This window comes from Heptranchias perlo, chromosome 9 (genome assembly GCF_035084215.1).
Source record: "Heptranchias perlo isolate sHepPer1 chromosome 9, sHepPer1.hap1, whole genome shotgun sequence".
NCBI classification, from domain to species: domain Eukaryota; kingdom Metazoa; phylum Chordata; class Chondrichthyes; order Hexanchiformes; family Hexanchidae; genus Heptranchias; species Heptranchias perlo.
The window spans coordinates 15,422,561-15,441,378 of NC_090333.1; the positions used below are offsets into that span (position 1 = coordinate 15,422,561).

The window sequence follows — 18,818 nt, forward strand, 5'->3', positions numbered from 1 at the left end:
AAAATTACCTGGATGATCTTGTTCCTGTGTGTGATATCCAGGTTAAGGTGATGTATACAATTATCAAAAAGAATTGAGTCTGCCTGGTATACAAGAGCCTGGTAGTGGATAATATGGGCTTCATGACTCGCTGCGTGATGTATGAAGGTCAGAAAAAGCTCTCGAATGGTGAGATCCATCCAATAATCTGCACGTGTTAATTATTGAACTTCAACAATAATAGATAAGTTGCTTAAAATGAGGAAAGACAGCACTCATGAGAGGTTTAATTGTCAGACTGAGGGGTGGGGGTGAGTTGAGGCATCAGTTTTTGGACCCTGCTGAACTGGATATTAAAACCAACTGTAAACTGATCTTGAGGACACTAAAATAGATAGAGCAGCAGAGACATAGGGTGCGGAGGATTTAAATTGGCTATCTTTGACATGCTTTTCAGTTGAGGCATAGACATGGCCCTTTCAACAGGGGACCTCCTTGTAATCCATTCAGTAAGCTACCTTGCCCTCTATCTAGTGTTTCTGTATGCATGCTGCTGCTCAAGTCTTCATGGCAACCAGTGCTCTGTGTGAGTGTAGCGTGATGCACTGACACAAGGTTCCGAAATCCCATCATAATGCAATCTTTTTCCAGTGCAATGAACCTTTTCTCTTAGATTGTCATCTGCAGTGCAACAGCAGCAGCTGGGGAGTATCCATATGGCTTTATGACTGGCAGCATGTGCCGCCTGCAGAGATGTACTGTCGTCGTTGAATGGGCCATGCTGAGAGAAATGTTTATTGTGAAAATTAGGATATGTCATGCTTTGGGGCAGTAATCAGTGGATGGGAATTCCACACCTGACTCAGTGTCACCCATGCTCTTGAAAGTCTTGCAACCTATCTCATCCACAATTGTTTATCAATTTGCTGCTTATCATATGCTTCTCTATTTTATTAAGTGCCAGCTTATCCAGTAAAAGTGGGAAAAAGACAGTAACTTCACTAGTTTATATGCCAGCTACTGATGGGCTATTTAAATGAGCTGTGGCTCAATAGAGGAATTTGTGGCATTGCTCCCTGTACAGAATACTTCATAATTCAGCCATTTGTGAGACTGATTGGGATTTTTCCACAATTGCCCATCGTATCCATTGAAGTGGCCCCTGTGAAAATCACCTATCCTTTGTGCCGTTCTTAGATCGTACATCTTTATTTGCACATTCAGCCAATCTCATTGAGTAGTGGACACCACATTCAGCATGTCTGCTATCTGTTTCGTTGCCTTGACTCACTGGAGATGTCCCTTCACCTCTCTGTTATATCCTGCACGAGGACTCGGCATCATCTGTGAATCTTTTATACTTTGCTGCCGTCTGTTTATAGCTGAATTTCATAGAAATGACAGGACAGTAGGTGACCATTCAGCGGATAACGCAAGTGCTGGTGCTATCTTTAGCTGGAGCTACCTACTCCTAAGCTCATTTCCCTCCCTTTTCCCATTGCCTAGGGATGGGCATTAAACGTTGGTTTTGTTAGCGACGCCCATATCCTGAAAATGAATTATAAAAAGAATCAATTTTACTTACCCAGTTCCCTTTTTAAATTATGTTAGTCTCTCCCTTAATGGCCACTTCTGTAAAATGTTCCATGTTCTACTAAAATGTCTTATAATTTTCCCCATCATTCTTCTGATAAACCTGAGTTTGTTCCTTTTGCTTACAGATTTATCAACCAGTGAAAATAATCTCTCACTATTTGCCCTTGTTCCTAATTTTGAAAATTTTCATTTTCACTGATCACATTTTTAAAAAAAAAGTGCCATTTGCCTCTTTTATGGCCTTTTCGACCTATGTATCTGCTGCCCTAAATCTCTTAAGAATCTTACTATTTAAAGTATACTTTTTGATATTTTTTTTCTCCCCCTAAATGTACCACTTTACATATCTCTGCAGTAAACAGCACCTGCCACCTATTCATCCACTCTGCTAAACTATTTCTGTTCTCCAGCATTCTTTCTCCGGGTGATTTCCTTGCAAAATCGACCTGCTTTACAAATCCTTGTTGACTATCCCTGATTAACTTATGCTACTCTCCAATCTTTTGGCACAGTTTCCCTGTCCAAAAAAAATTTGGAAAATTAGATTGAGTCTTTGCAATTTCCTCCCTAACCTCCCTCAGTATTGTAGGATGCATACCATCTGGTCTCATTAACGTAACTTTTTTAAAATACAGTTTTCTTCTGAATATTTATCTCCAGTAGTGGCTCTTCCACACCTACAGTCCTGCTTTCACTTTCCACTAAAAACGGAGGCAAAATACTTGACATCTCCACCAGTCTCAATTATAGAATGGCTCCTTCATACCTCTTAAGTGAACCCACCTGTTCTTTGACTATGTTTATATGCTTATTAAAACCCTTGCTATTTCCCACGAGTCGTCTTTCATATTGATCAGCAAGGGAGTCAAAGCATATGGGGAACAGGCAGAAAAGTGGAGTTGAGGCTAGAATCAGATCAGCCGTAATCTCGTTGAATGGTGGAGCAGGCTCGATGGGCCAAATGGCCTACTCCTGCTCGTATCTCTTATGTTCTTTTTCTTATTTCCTTTACATTTTTGTTTCAATTTTATAACTTTTTATATTTCTTATGGTTTTCTTCTGTGTTATCCCCCTATATTGATATGCTTTTTTAAAAAAACAAATTCTTCCTCTAACCTCTATTCATGGCGCCTCTGTCTTTTACATATTCCCTTTACTCCTAGTAGTAATATATTTAACCTACCACTATCTTGTATCTAACTATTTCTTACTGAGTAGTCCACTGTTTGATCTGCCTTTTTTTGTCCAACCAATTAATCTAGGTCTCCTTTCATCCCACTGAAATTGACAACTTTCTAGTCTTAACATTTAGCCTCTGAGTCAGAAGGTCAAGGGTTCAAGTCGCACTGCAGGAACTTGAGCATATAAACTATGCTGACACTTCAGAGCAGTACTGTGGGAGTGCTACACTGCCAGGGGTGCTATCTTTCAGATGAGATGTTAAACCAAGGCCCCATCTACTTGCTCAGGTGGATGTAAAAGATCCATGTCACTATTCAGAGAAGAGAGGGGCGTTCTCCTGGTGTCCTGACCAACATTTATCCATCAAACAGCACCACTTATACAGTTTAATTGGTCATTTGTATTATTGCTGTGCACAAATTGGCTGCTGCATTTGCCCACATTACAATAATGACTACACTTCAGAAGTAATTAATTAGCTGAAGTCGTGCAAGGCGCTATATAAATACAAGGTTGTTCTTTCTCTTTGAACTATTTCAAAAAATTTGTTTTGAATATGAATCCAATTCAATAATAGTCGCTATTTGCCAAATGTTCTCCTACCTGTAGGTCACTTACTTGTCATTCTTTATCACCCAGAATCAGATCTGCACCTAACCACCTAGCACTGCCATCCCTCCTTTTGTATGAATTATGGATTGTTAGTCGCATTCTTAGAAACCACATTCGGGTGTTGCTATACTGAGAGCCTGACTTTGCTATACCTGGCAGTCAGATAGAAAAGTGTGTTTGTGAACAGGACCAGTGCTATATATGGCGTTCAACCTCAAGAATGATATAAATGGAAAAATTGGCTTGATTTTTCTATTGCCATCTGCTTGAGTTAATGCTCTGACTTCTTGACTTTTCTGAGTTTGGCATAAAAAGATTATTGAAGCAGCCGAACCGTTTTATCCCCAAGACTAACTGTCTGGCAGGTGTAAATATTAATATCTATTCGCAATCTTTAATTATAAGATGTTTCTGTGCCTTGTATTGCTATGGTGAGCGCCAAGTGCCAAATAAAGATACATTCAACTTGACACAACCAAGCAAAGGAAAATTCGAGTCATCCGTTTCCACGTGATAGTGGCCTACTTCAAGCTGTTGGTAAATCTGATGGATTTAAAGCTTAGGCTAAGTTTGTGCAGCTGTTCATTTGAAGACGGATCTTTTAAGTCTTGTGCTAGGCTTGAACTTGAGTACAGCCCTGTTTTTTGGACCCAACAGTTCTTGCAAAGTATGTGCTTTGCTATGCATCTCCTAGGACAAGGAACATATCCATAGGCCAAGAAGAAGAGTCCATTCACTCTGACAAACTGCAGTGCCCATCTGAATGCCCTTCTGTAGCTTTGCTGAAATGTCAATGCTCTCACTGGGCAAAGGGTTAGGTTACCTGCTTCCACAGGGGCGTGAATTCACAACCGCAGAGAGGTGAAGTCAAGATCTTTACTGCCAGACTTGTACTGTTTAAAACCCCTTGTATTTACAGAAATGAAGGAGCAGTTCAGTAGATTGTGTAATGCCATTTCTGCAACGCTGATCAAAATTGAACAGTTGGAAACTGGGCAGGAAAAGTTACAGGAGGAGACTCCGATTCCAGGAAAGAAACTTGGGAAGATCTCATTGTATAAAAGAAAAGTGAAGGTTGTTTCTTCATTTTTCCATAGTCACAGAAAGATACCTATATCAGATAACACTGTCTTTACATTGATTGACACAAAATTAATGAGTTTTATTCTGTACTTAAAATGTTGGGTCCTTCAGAAATTGCAGTGTTGTAGTAGAGATGAAACCTTTTTAATGGTTATTTGCAAACCTAATAAGGTGAAGTGATCAGTTCTAATGAGACTGAAATGTGACAGTGAGCCCCTCTTAGCTGCACTGGAATACTGGTTCCGTCACTAAACAACTTTAAAGGTAATTTAAAAAAAATACTGACACACATGTTTTTACAGCTTTGTGTTGCATGATTGGGGGCTGTGCCCTAATATTCTACAGAAAGTATTATATTGAGCAGTTTTTTTCCCTCCCTTTCCTTCCTCGTGGATCTACTTCTGGCAAATGAGCATGAGCCAACCACCCTCTCTAATGGGCCATCAAACCATAGGAAAATTAAAGGATTGGGGAAAGCCCACATTTTGAGTTAAAAGTGTAAAATCTGTTTGTTTACTTTTTAAAGCTTTTCAGTGCTGAGTTATTATTTCATTAATAAATTTGTGGATAAATGTTTCTGCCTAAATGTTGTGTATGGAGTAGAGTTGGTCATATCCATTACTTAATTTGCAGTTTTTTCACAATAGGCCCCAAAATAGCAGAGTTTTAATTTCATGGCACTTTATCACATCTCTCAGGCTTTCCAAAAGCATCCCAAAAATGCAATGAATTATTTTTGAAGTACATTCAGTGTTGTTATAGAAATAAATGTTGCAGTCATTCCACACATAGTACCATTGGTTAAAAAGGGTACGCGGGAAAGGCCGAACAATTATAGGCCGGTCAGTCTTACCTCTGTGGTGGGTAAACTATTAGAATCAATACTGAGAGATAGGATAAACAGTCACTTGGAAAGGCATGGTTTAATCAGGGATAGTCAGCATGGATTTGTTCAGGGAAGGTCATGCCTTACAAATGTGATTAAATTCTTTGAGGAAGTGACCAGGAGGATTGATGAGTGTAGTGCAGTGGATGTTGTCTACATGGATTTTAGTAAGGCATTTGACAAGGTCCCACATGGCAGACTGGTCAGAAAGGTAAAATCCCATGGGATACAGGGAAATGTGGCGAATTGGATCCAAAATTGGCTCAGTAACAGGAAACAAAGGGTAAAAGTCGATGGATGTCTTTGCGAATGGAAATCCGTTTCCAGTGGTGTGCCACATGGGTCAGTGTTCAGTCCCTTGCTGTTTGTGGTATATATTAAAGATTTGGACTTGAATGTAGGGGGCAAGATTGGCAAATTTGTAGACGACACAAAAATTGGCCGTGTAGTTGATATTGAAGAGGATAGCTGTAGACTCCAAGAAGATATCAATGGGTTGGTGGAATGGGCGGAAAAGTGGCAAACCGAGTTCAATCCGGAGAAGTGTGAGGTAATGCACTTAGGGAGGGCAAACAGAAAAGGGGAATATGCAATAAACGGGAATATATTGAGAGGGGTAGAGGAAGAGAGAGACCTTGGGGTGCACATGCACAGGTCCGTCAAGGTGGCAGTACAGGTAGATAAGGTTGTGAAGAAGGCATACGGAGTGCTCTCCGTTATTAGCCGAGGTATAGAATACAAAAGCAGGGATGTAATGATGGAACTGTATAAAATGCTGGTAAGACCACAGCTGGAGTATTGTGCGCAGTTCTGGTCACCACATTACAGGAAGGACATAATTGCTCTGGAGAGAGTGCAGAGAAGATTTACAAGAATGTTGCCAGGGCTTGAAAATTGCAGCTATGAGGAGAGATCGGATAGGCTGGGGTTGTTTTCCTTGGAGCAGAGGAAGCTGAGGGGTGACTTGATTGAGGTGTACAAAATTATGAGGGGCCCAGATAGAGTAGACAGGAAGTATCTGTTTCCCCTAGCGGAGAGTTCAAGAACTAGAGGACATAGATTTAAGCTGATTGGCGGAAGGATTAGAGGGGACATGAGGAAAAACTTTTTTACCCAGAGGGTGGTGGGTGTATGGAATTCGCTGCCCGAATTGGTAGAGGCAGGGATCCTCAATTCTTTTAAAATGTACCTGGACCTTTACGTAAAGTGCTGTAAGCTCCAGGGCTATGGACCGAGTGCTGGAAGGTGGAATTAGAATGGGCACCTGGTTGTTCTTCGAGCCGGCGCGGACACAATGGGCCGAATGGCCCCCTTCTGTCTGTATCTTTTCTATGGTTCTAAGTAGAAATGAGATGAATGACCAGGTATTCTATTTTTGATGGTTAAGGAAGAAATGTTGGCTCGGACACTGGGATAACTCCTTTTTGTTCTTTGAATAGTTCCATGGGAAATCCTGTACACTTGAACAGGCAGATGAGGCCTCTGTTTGATGTATACATGTGCAGGGTTTTTGAAGCCCCAAGAGAGAAAAGGCCCAGGCCTAGTGAAGGCTTTGGAGGGGGAATAGAACCATAGTTGTCTGACTAACTTGATTGAATTTTTTGAGGCGGTAACAAGGAGGGTCGATGAGGGTAGCGCGTTTGATGTAGTCTACATGGATTTTAGCAATGCTTTTGTCAAGGTCCCATATGGCAGACTGTTCAGAAAAGTAAAAGCCCATGGGATCCAAGAGAAAGTGGCAAGTCGGATCCAAAATTGGCTTAGTGGCAGGAAGCAAAGGGTAATGGCCGGCGGGTGTTTTTGTGACTGGAAGGCTGTTTCCAGTGGCGTTCGACAGGGTTCAGTACTAGGTCCCTTGCTTCTTGTGGTATATATTAATGATTTAGACCTAAATGTAAGGGGCATGATTAAGAAGTTTGCAGATGATACAAAAATTGGCCCTGTGGTTGATGGTGAAGAGGAAAGCCGTAAACTGCAGGAAGACATCAATGGACTGGTCAGGTAGGCAGAAAAGTGGCAAATAGAATTCACACCGGAGAAATGTGAGGTAATGCATTTGGGGAGGGCAAACAAGGCAAAGGAATACACAATAAATGGCAGGATACTGAGAGGTGTCGAGGAACAGAGGGACCTTGGAGTGCAAGTTTTTTTTTTATTCGTTCATGGGATGTGGGCGTCACTGGCGAGGCCAGCATTTATTGCCCATCCCTAATTGCCCTTGAGAAGGTGGTGGTGAGCCGCCTTCTTGAACCACTGCAGTCCGTGTGGTGAAGGTTCTCCCACAGTGCTGTTAGGAAGGGAGTTCCAGGATTTTGACCCAGCGACGATGAAGGAACGGCGATATATTTCCAAGTCGGGATGGTGTGTGACTTGGAGGGGAACATGCAGGTGGTGTTGTTCCCATGTGCCTGCTGCCCTTGTCCTTCTAGGTGGTAGAGGTCACGGGTTTGGAAGGTGCTGTTGAAAAAGCCTTGGCGAGTTGCTGCAGTGCATTCTGTGGATGGTACACACCGCAGCCACTGTGCGCCGGTGATGAAGGGAGTGAATGTTTAGGGTGGTGGATGGTGAGCCAATCAAGCGGGCTGCTTTGTCCTGGATGGTGTCGAGCTTCTTCAGTATTGTTGGAGCTGCACTCAGTGGAGAGTATTCCATCACACTCCTGACTTGTGCCTTGTAGATGGTGGAAAGGCTTTGGGGAGTCGGGAGGTGAGTCACTCGCCGCAGAATACCCAGCCTCTGACCTGTTCTTGTAGACACAGTATTTATATGGCTGATGCAGTTAAGTTTCTGGTCAATGGTGACCCCCAGGATGTTGATGGTGGGGGATTCGGCGATGGTAATGCCATTGAATGTCAAGGGGAGGTGATTAGACTCTCTCTTGATATAGATGGTCATTGCCTGGCACTTGTCTGGCGCGAATGTTACTTGCCAATTATCAGCCCAAGCCTGGATGTTGTCCAGGTCTTGCTGCATGCGGGCTCGGACTGCTTCATTATTTGAGGGGTTGCAAATGGAACTGAACACTGTGCAATCATCAGCGAGCATCCCCATTTCTGACCTTATGATGGAGGGAAGGTCATTGATGAAGCTGCTGAAGATGGTTGGGCCTAGGACACTGCCCTGAGGAACTCCTGCAGCATTGTCCTGGGGCTGAGATGATTGGCCTCCAACAACCACTACCATTTTCCTTTGTGCTAGGTAAAACTCCAGCCACTGGAGAGCTTTCCCCCTGATTCGCATTGACTTCAATTTTACTAGGGCTCCTTGGTGCCATTCTCGGTCAAATGCTGCCTTGATGTCAAGGGCAGTCACTCTCACTTCACCTCTGGAATTCAGCTCTTTTGTCCATGTTTGGACCAAGGCTGTAATGAGGTCTGGAGCCGAGTGGTCCTGGCGGAACCCAAACTGAGCATCAGTGAGCAGGTTATTGATGAGTAAGTGCCGCTTGATAGCACTGTCGACGATACCTTCCATCACTTTGCTGATGATTGAGAGTAGGCTGATGGGGCGGTAATTGGCCGGATCGGATTTGTCCTGCTTTTTGTGGAAGGACGTACCTGGTCAATTTTTCACATTGTCGGATAGATGCCAGTGTTGTAGCTGTACTGGAACAGCTTGGCTAGAGGCGCAGCTAGTTCTGGAGCACAAGTTTTCAGCACTACAGCCGGGATGTTGTCTGGGCCCATAGCCTTGTATCCAGTGCACTCAGCCGTTTCTTGATATCATGTGGAGTGAATTGAATTGGCTGAAGACTGGCTTCTGTGATGGTGGGGATATCGGGAGGAGGCCGCGTTGGATCATCCACTTGGCACTTCTGGCTGAAGATGGTTGCAAACGCTTCAGCCTTGTCTTTTGGACTCACGTGCTGGACTCTGCCATCATTGAGGATGGGGATGTTTGCAGAGCCTCCTCCTCCTGTTAGTTGTTTAATTGTCCACCACCATTCACGACTGGATGTGGCAGGACTGCAGAGCTTTGATCTGATCCGTTGGTTGTGGAATCGCTTAGCTCTGTCTTTAGCATGTTGCTTCCGCTGTTTAGCGTGCATTTAGTCCTGAGTTGTAGCTTCACCAGGTTGGCACCTCATTTTTAGGTACGCCTGGTGTTGCTCCTGGCATGCTCTTCTACACTCCTCCTTGAACCAGGGTTGATCCCCTGGCTTGTTGGTAATGGTAGAGTGAGGAATATGCCGGGCCATGAGGTTACAGATTGTGCTGGAATACAATTCTGCTGCTGATGGCCCACAGTACCTCATGGATGCCCAGTTTTGAGCTGTTGATCTGTTCTGAATCTATCCCATTTAGCACGGTGGTAGTGCCACACAACACGTTGGATGGTGTCCTCAGTGCGAAGACGGGACTTCGTCTCCACGAGGACTGTGCGGTGGTCACTTCTACCAATGCTGTCATGGACAGATGCATTTGCAACAGGTAGATTGGTGAGGACGAGGTCAAGTAAGTTTTTCCCATCGTGTTGGTTCGCTCACCACCTGCCGCAGGCCCAGTCTAGCAGCTATGTCCTTCAGGTCTCTGCCAGCTCAGTCAGTAGTGGTGCTACCGAGCCATTCTTGATGATGGACATTGAAGTCCCCCACCCAGAGTACATTCTGTGCCCTTGCTACCCTCAGTGCTTCCTCCAAGTGGTGCTCAACATGGAGGAGGACTAGATTCATCAGCTGAGGGAGGGCGGTAGGTAGGTGGTAATCAGCAGGAGGTTTCCTTGACCTGTTGCCATGAGATTTCATGGGGTCCAGAGTCAATGTTGAGGACTCCCAGGGCCACTCCCTCCTGACTGTATATCACTGTACTGCCACCTCTGGTGGGCCTGTCCTGCCGGTGGGACAGGACATACCCAGGGTTGGTGATGGAAGAGTCTGGGACGTTGGCTGAAAGGTATGATTCTGTGAATATGGCTGTCAAGCTGTTGCTTGACTAGTCGGTGGGACAGCTCTCCCAATTTTGGCACAAGTCCCCAGATGTTAGTGAGGAGGACTTTACAGGGTCGACTGGGCTTGGTTTGCCGTTGTCGTGTCCGGTGGCTAGTGGTTGCGTCTGGTTTTATTCTTATTGTGACCTTTTTTAGTGAGATTTTGCAACTGAGTGGCTTGCTGGACCATTTCAGAGGGCAATTAAGAATTAACCACATTGCTGTGGGTCTGGAGTCACATATAGGCCAGACCAGGTAAGGACGGCAGGTTTCCTTCCCTGAAGGGCATTATTGAACCAGATGGGTTTTTACGACAATCCGGTCATTTCATGGCAACCATTTTAATGCTAGATTTTTACTTAATCAATTGAATTTAAATTCCCCAGTTGCTGTGGTGGGATTTGAACTCATGATTCCCGATTATTAGTTCAGGCTTCTGGATTACTAGCCCAGTAACATAACCACTATGCTACCATACCCACAGATCTTTGAAGGTAGCAGGACAGGAAGATAAGGTGATTAAAAAGGCATATGGGATACTTTCCTTTATTAGCCGAGGCATAGAATATAAGAGCAGGGAGGTTATGCTGGAACTGCATAAAACACTAGTTAGGCCACAGCTTGAGTACTGTGTACAGTTCTGGTCACCACATTACAGGAAAGATGTGGTTACACTAGAGGGGGCACAGCGGAGATTTCTGAGGATGTTGCCAGGACTGGAAAATCTGAGGGGAGATTGGATCGGCTGGGGTTGTTTTCATTGGAACAGAGGAGGCTGAAGGTTGATTTCATTGAAGTGTATAAAATTGAGGGGCCTAGATAGAGTGGATAGGAAGGACCTAGTTCCCATAGTAGAGGGGTCATTGACCAGGGGGCATAGATTTAATGTAATTGGTAGAAGGATTAGAGGGGAGCTGAGGAGAAATCTTTTCACCCAAAGGGTGGTGGAGGTCTGAAACTCACTGCCTGAAAGTCTGGTTGAGGCAGAAACCCTCAACTCATTTAAAAAGTTACTTGGATGTGCACTTGAAGTGCCGTAACCTACAGGGCTACGGACCAAGTGCTGGAAAGTGGGATTAAGCTGGATAGCTCTTTTTCAGCTAGCACGAACACGATGGGCCGAATCGCCTCCTTCTGTGCTTCTATGATTCTATAGCATTTTATAGCACAGAATAATGCCATTCAGCCTATTCTACCTGACCCAGCTTTCTGAAAGAACTATCCACTTAGCCCAAATTTTACTGCCCTTTGCCTTTATCATTTTAAGTTTTTCTTTTTCAAATATTTATCCAAGCCTCTTTTAAAAGCTATCATGGATTCTTCTTCCACCAGTGGCAGTTTGGGAGTGGAATCTAGTACTGAAGATAGTACTAACCAGATAGCAGATGACTCCAGATTGAGTACTGGTTGACCAGGAGACAATTTCAAAATGGCTGCTTTTATAATGACTAATGGGAGTCATTTTACTGTTCTAAGTGAGAATAGTAGACTTTACTTTCATCTCTGGTTACTTTTGTGTCCTCTTCTTGGTATGTTGCCAATGTTTCTTTTATTTCACAGACCATAGTTCCTGAACCTTACTGCCAGTTTAAAAATTAATCCCTCATGTTTTCCTCTCTTTTTTTGCCTTGAGTTGCATGCCAATGGGGGAAGGGAAGAGATGAATTAAAACTCACAAGCCATGAAGAATTTATTGGACCAATCCTATTGCAGAAATGGTCCTCCTCCCTACTCCAGTTCAAGATCAGCAGCATCTCTAATATCATCTAATGCTGATTTCCTAAAATGTGTATTTCACGTGGGTAGATTATCATACGCTGCTGGAGATAATAGACCATTTTTTTTTAAAAGGCCAACCATTTTCCTCAACTTAATTTCTCTGCTCAAGCATTCAGTCCCACATGCCCTTGTACGCATACAATTTCCCGATCTCACTCTGACTGTTAGTAAAACCAGATATATTTTCTACTGGATAGTTGTTCACACAAGCAGCTTTGTGCATTTAGAACCTCTGATACTTTTAGTGTGATGACTTACTGGGCCATGCCTTCAGCTGCCTAGGCCCTAAGTTGTGGAATCCCTTCCCTAAACCTCTCTGCCTCTCTACCATCTCTCTTTTTTAAAACCTACCTCTTTGACCAACCTTTGTCCTAAAGTGGCTCCCTATGTTGCTCGCTGTCAAATTCCTGCGAAGCGCCTGGGGATGTTTTATTCTGTTAAAGGCGCTATATAAATGCAAGTTGTTATTGTTGACATGTTTAAGTAATGTTCTGCTAATTAATTTGAATTGTTCTCGTACAAGATGTGGATCAGCCTAGCCTCATTAGTGTCCTAATTTCCATTGATTGTTATTCCTCAGCACTTCCTAAGATAGTTTTTGTTGTATTGAGATAAGATAGCAAACTGGCTGTGCCTCTTCTAAAATCCCAGGCAAAACAGATGCTGCAGCTTAACTTGATTTTGTTCCTAATCTTACAGCCTAGTTGTAACTCGTTTGGGGAGGGAAGAAAACAGAGTGTATGTTTGGAAATTTCATACCTCACCCTGATTTAAATGACGGAAATTCTAACCCACATTGACATCTTCATATTTGGGTTACTTTTGTAAACATATGACTTTTATTTTCCTCTTGTGGGCAACTTTGAAACTAATACGTCTGAAAGGACTTGCGTCATAAACTCCAGTGCATATTTTTAGAATTTTTTTGCAATGTTTACTGTCATCTATGAATCAGTGCTCTGCAGATTATAAAGCCACTGTATGTTGTGGCTGCTTCACTAATTAGACCCCATTTAAGGGAATGCCTTTGGGGAAGTACAACAGGCCGGGGCGGGAACTTTAACTCAAGTGAATACAATCGGATTGGAGATCAGCTGTCCAGATTTAAAGAGAACAAGAGGAAATGGTATGTGCACAATCCCTGTAAGAGATCTTCCATGGCTCTGGTGATCTCTTCGTGTGCAATTAGATCAGTTTTTTACCTCTGTGTGGCGGTTTGCATTTTTCTGTGTGCTTAAGTTTTACCCCCATTTCTGCTGTATTTGCCTGCTAGTCTGTGCCTCAGTATACCTCATTATGTCCGTCTCCGTCTCAATATCTCTCCCTGTATCACTTTTTTTATTCATTCATGGGATGTGGGCGTCGTTGGCAAGGCCAGCATTTATTGCCCATCCCTAATTGCCTTTGAAAAGGTGGTGGTGAGCCGCCTTCTTGAATCGCTGCAGTCCGTGTGGTGAAGGTGCTCCCACAGTGCTGTTAGATAGGAAGTTCCAGAATTTTAACCCAGTGACGATGAAGGAATAGCGATATAATTCCAAGTCAGGATGGTGTGTGACTTGGAGGGGAATGTGCAGGTGGTGGTGTTCCCATGCGCCTGCTGTCCTTGTTGTTCTAGGTGGTAGAGGTCGCTGGTTTCAGAGGTGCTGTCGAAGAAGCCTTGGCAAGTTGCTGCAGTGCATCTTGTAGATGGTACACACTGCAGCCACGATGTGCCGGTGGTGGAGGGAATGAATGTTTAAGGTGGTGGACTGCTTTGTCCTGGATGGTGTCGAGCTTCTTGAGTGTTGTTGGAGCTGCACTCATCCAAGCAAGTGGAGAGTATTCCATCACACTCCTGACTTGTGCCTTGTGGATGGTGGAAAGGCTTTGGGGAATCAGGAAGTGAGTCACTCGCTGCAGTATACTCAGCCTCTGACTTGCTCTTGTAGCCACAGTATTTATGTGGCTGGTCCAGTTAAATTTCTGGTCAATGGTGACCCCCAGGATGTTGATGGTGGGGGATTCGGCGATGGTAATACCGTTGATTGTCAAGGAGAGGTGGTTAGACACTCTGTTGTTGGAGATGGTCATTGCCTGGTGCAAATGTTACGTGCTACTTATCAGCCCAAGCCTGGATGTTGTCCCGGTCTTGCTGCATATGGGCACAGACTGCTTCATTATCTGAGGGCTTGCGAATGGAATGGAACACTGTGCAATCATCAGCGAATATCCCCACTTCTGACCTTATGATGGAGGGAAGATCATTGATGAAGCAGCTGAAGATGGTTGGGCTTAGGACACTGCCCTGAGGAACTTCTGCAATAATGTCCTGGGGCTGAGATGATTGGCCTCCAACAACCACTACCATCTTCCTTTGTGCTAGGTATGACTCCAGCCACTGGAGAGTTTTCCCCCTGATTCCCATTCCAATGTTCATATGAACTGGTACGGGGAGAGATATTGAGATGGAGAGGAGATTGCTGGTACAGGGAGGGATACAGAGATGGAGACAAGCATATTGGTACAAGGAGGGATATTGAGATGGCGAGCTCAGCTCCAGACCTCATTACAGCCTTGGTCCAAACATGGACAAAAGAGCTGAATTCCAGAGGGCTCCTTGGTGCCACACTCTGTCAAATGCTGTCTTGATGTCAAGGGCAGTCACTCTCACTTCACCTCTGGAATTCAGCTCTTTTGTCCATGTTTGGAACAAGGCCGTAATGAGATCCGGAGCTGAGATCTCCATCTCAATATCCCTCCTTGTACCAGTATGCTCGTCTCCATCTCAATATCCCTCCTTGTACAAGTATGCTCGTCTCCATCTCAATATCCTTCCCTGTACTAGTTCATATGAACATGGGACAAGAAGAGTGAGAAAAGAGCATCCGATCCATCAAACCATCCCCATCTAGTAGACAGAGACCTCATACATTGTCTTCTCACCGCCTAGTTATGGTATCTCCTGGGAGAGGCAATATAATGGAGAGAAAAAAAACTTGTGGCCAATTCAGGAAATGTTACATACTTTTTTACCAGTGTAAATTACACTGTACTCTCTAATTTAGAAAGGATGAATTATACATGAGGAGAAAGTGCTGCACTGTCTGCAGCCCAAGAATAAGAACAAAGGGCATCCTTAATCTTGTACCCTGTTCAAATCTTTATTACAAAGGATAGAGCAGTGAAGTATCTAGGAACATTAACGTCGATAAGATATTAGGCTTAGTAGCTTAGACTTTGAAAGGATGGTGAGTCACACGAACTGTGCTTCAATCCTTGTGGTTCTCGCATTATGTCCATGATCCTTTTTAATTATGTTCTCTTCCCCGTCGCTTACAAATTGTGGTTAAGTTTGATAGAACACCTTTCAGCCAGTGCTGTCTCACACAATCAACACTTTGTCATTTTACTTCAGTTATGAAGCTGCAGTTGACCAAGAAGTACTTAGCAAAACTGAAGATTGAGCTTACTTTTGCCGACTGGGACCTAGTAGTACCTGGTTACCCGCAAGATTTGGTTGTGTACAGTATCTTATGCCGGACATTCCTGTAGTTCTAACAGTAGAATGAGTATTCTCATGACTATGGTTATAAATACTTCATGAGCTGCAAATCTTACACAATGTCTATGACATTCTGCAGTCTGGACCACCCAGTGAAATTCATCATTACCTTCTACAGCCAATGTAAAACATTATATAAAATTTATTGTTGAATTTTGCGGAATTTGCTGACTTCACACAAGCAATGCAGCCTGTGAAATAGCACACAGCCCTAACCGTGAGTAAAACACCTAAAGTTACGATGCTGTTCTAAGCGCTTAAAAATCAACCTGTTTTCAGTCGCTTTTAATTTGAGGTGAAGTTCAGTGTGGGGTTTTTTGACGTCAGTTTGGATTGCAGTTTGGTGAGTATATGAAGAAAAGATAAATATTGAATATTTCAGTGTTGGGCTATACAGTGAATGACAGCAATTCTAAGACATAAGTGAATATATGATTCAACCTCAAAAGGCCCTGATGGCTATTAGTCAGGTGATGTAGTAGAGTGACAAGGGTAGAGAGTAATGTCACTTATATTTTGTTGCCTATTACATTACTTCAGGAGAGCTGTCTATCTGTATGTTCTTGATTAACCTGAGAGAGTGTAAGATATTATCTTAGACTGAGCCATCGGTGCATCTGGATCCAGGTAGATTGAAACAGCAGGAATACTTAGTACCACAGGACTGGATCGCACTGAGAGGTGGTAGGTAAAAGGTAATGAATTAACCATTCTCCGCTGTCACAGACACCCGAGCTATCTTCCACTTTGTCTGGAGGTCCAAGGTAGAACGCATCCGCAGGGACACCATGTACAAGCCCCCAGACAAAGGCGGAAAGGGCGTCCCCAATGCCGCTCTGATCCTGATGGACACCTTTATGTGTGGCTGCCTCAGGATGTGAGTACAGCCCCAGTACGCCATCACCAGTTTTTAACCTGCCCACCACACTGGGAAGACTGGATCTGGCCATGCTGGCCGAGCAGACGCAGAACATCCAGCTGGACAATACCCCACCACCTGTTCCAGGTGGAGAAGTTCCTGAGGAGGAGCCCTTTCGACCACAAGGCCATCAGACAGTGGTCGGCATGGAATGTTCTGGGAGTCCTGCAGGGAAAGGAGAGGGTGGATCAGATCGGGCAATTCTCCGACCAGACGGTCGATGCCACTTGGCAGAACGTCTCATTGCCGGAACTGACCAACAGGCACCAGGATGTGGCCTGGGTGTGGTGAGAAGGGACCTCCCAGTTTGGTCCTTCCAATACGCACGGAATCTCAGCGCTACCACGAGCTGTCCTTGAGGCTGCAGCGGGGACGGGACGGTCGCCCACCTCCTGATGGACTGCCCCTTTGCGCAGAGGGTGTGGAGAGAGAAGCGTTGGTATCTGTTCCGGTTCATCCCCAGCAGTTCGGTAACACAGGACGCTGTGCTCCACGGGCTGTTCCCCGGGATGTACACCGAGCACAGATATCAACTGCTGCTGGAAGACCATCAACTTGGTGAAGGAGGCCCTTTGGTCCATCCGAAACCTGTTGGTCTTCCAGCTGAAGAAACTGTCCATGACTGAGTGTTGCCAACTGGCACACTCGAAGGTGCAGGAGTACGTACCGTGGGACTCACCGAAGCGAGTTGCGGCCTACCGAAAGGCTCTGTGGGGAAAGGCCATGTGTAAGGCCATCACACGTTGCATTGTTTAAAATGTATTAGAAGATATGTACTGTGTTTTCAATTGTAATAATGGCATCATAGTGTGTACAATCTGCATGGTATTGGTTTGAACTGCACTGCTTGAATTTGTGGCCTTTTATATTTGAACTGTGTGTATCTTTTAAATTTTATAAAATAAAGTATATTTTGAAATATTAAAAAAGATAATTAATTAACCTGGCTGTGGGAGAATAAATATATAATCAATCAATCTCTCTTGCTCGCACACCAGAAGGCATGTGAATGGGTTCAGTTGTGGTGCCATTCTTTGTCTCATAGTTGAGATCTGGTATGTAGTAATTAATTTTTATTCTTCCGAATCATTCTAGTTGGCACCGTTCATTCCTGCAGAATACAGATGGCCACAGTCGTGATAGTGGATTATTTAAAAAGTCTGTTCCAATTTTGGATTGGTTTGGACATAACTTGTTACGCGAGTAATTTATTAGACTGTGTCCTTGGACTGTTGCGTCAGGATTCACTGTTGTGAGTTACCGTTAATGGGCACTGAACTCTCGTCTCATCTTTTAAAATAAAATATTTTCTGCCGCTCCGGTTGCAAAATGATTGGATGAGTCGTGGGTGAGCAGGTTGAGACTTCCGATTGCCAGCTTCTGAGCCACTGACCCTATTCCAAGACCTGGGATCAGGGTCATTTGCAGAGGCGGCAGCTGCCTGTACCAAAAGGGGAGGGGCAGGAATTTCAGAGTGGTGACGTTGAAGGCTCGGCTGTTCGGATGAAGGTGCAAAGCAATGTTCAAAAAAAGTTCTGCAAAAATTCAAAGAAAGAAAATTTGCATTTATATAGCGCCTTTCATGACCCCAAAGCGCTTTACAGCCAATTAGCTACTTTTGAAATGTTGTAATGTAGGGAAATGTGGCAGCAAACTTGTTCACAGGAACTACTCACAAACAGCATTAAGATAAATGACCAATTACTGTTTTAGTGGTGCTGATTGAAGGATAAATGTTGGCCAGGACATGGGGAGAATTCTCCTGCTCCTCCTCTGGTAGTGCCACAGGATCTTTCATGTCCATCCGAGAGGGCAGATGGGACCTCGTTTTAAAATTTCATCCAAAAGATGGCACCTCCAACAATGCAGTACTCCACTGGTATCACACAGAATACATTCTCCTAATACAAAGATATTAATGCTGACTTCTGTATTCTTGAGCTATTTTTCATGATTTCTCACCAAATGTTCTAAGCTTTCAACCGAATCACGCCTAATGTATGTCTGTGCTTTCTACATTTCTAACTTTATTGTAGCCCTCTATGCTAACCATCCCATGATACGCTTTACCTATACCAAGCGATTAACTTATTATATTTAATATACTCTCCTACATGGATTATTGATGCAATCAGGAATTAGGTTTTGTCAAGGAGCCTTGTGCCTATTTCCATTGCTCATTTTATTGTGGTTTGCCTGAAATTGCTCCCAGTGACATGACTACAGCCTGGAAATTGCTGTTGACATTATTAGCGGAGAAACTCTTAAGAAAAAAGAAAGACTTGCATTTATATAGTGCCTTTCACAACCTCAGG

General features: G+C 43.9%; 1 protein-coding gene across 5 annotated transcripts in view; it reads left to right on the forward strand.

The window, feature by feature from the left end:
- Positions 1-18,818, forward strand: part of LOC137325143 (volume-regulated anion channel subunit LRRC8D-like) — an 81,424-nt gene that overhangs the window by 44,562 nt on the left and 18,044 nt on the right. Inside the window, exon 1 of one of the 5 annotated variants that reach the window (XM_067989906.1) lies at positions 13,081-13,169. The exons of the other annotated variants lie outside the window; for them this stretch is intronic. The gene's annotated coding sequence lies outside the window, so the exon portion shown is untranslated. Of the gene's footprint in view, positions 1-13,080; positions 13,170-18,818 lie in introns of those variants that run through there. 5 annotated transcript variants of the gene reach the window in all.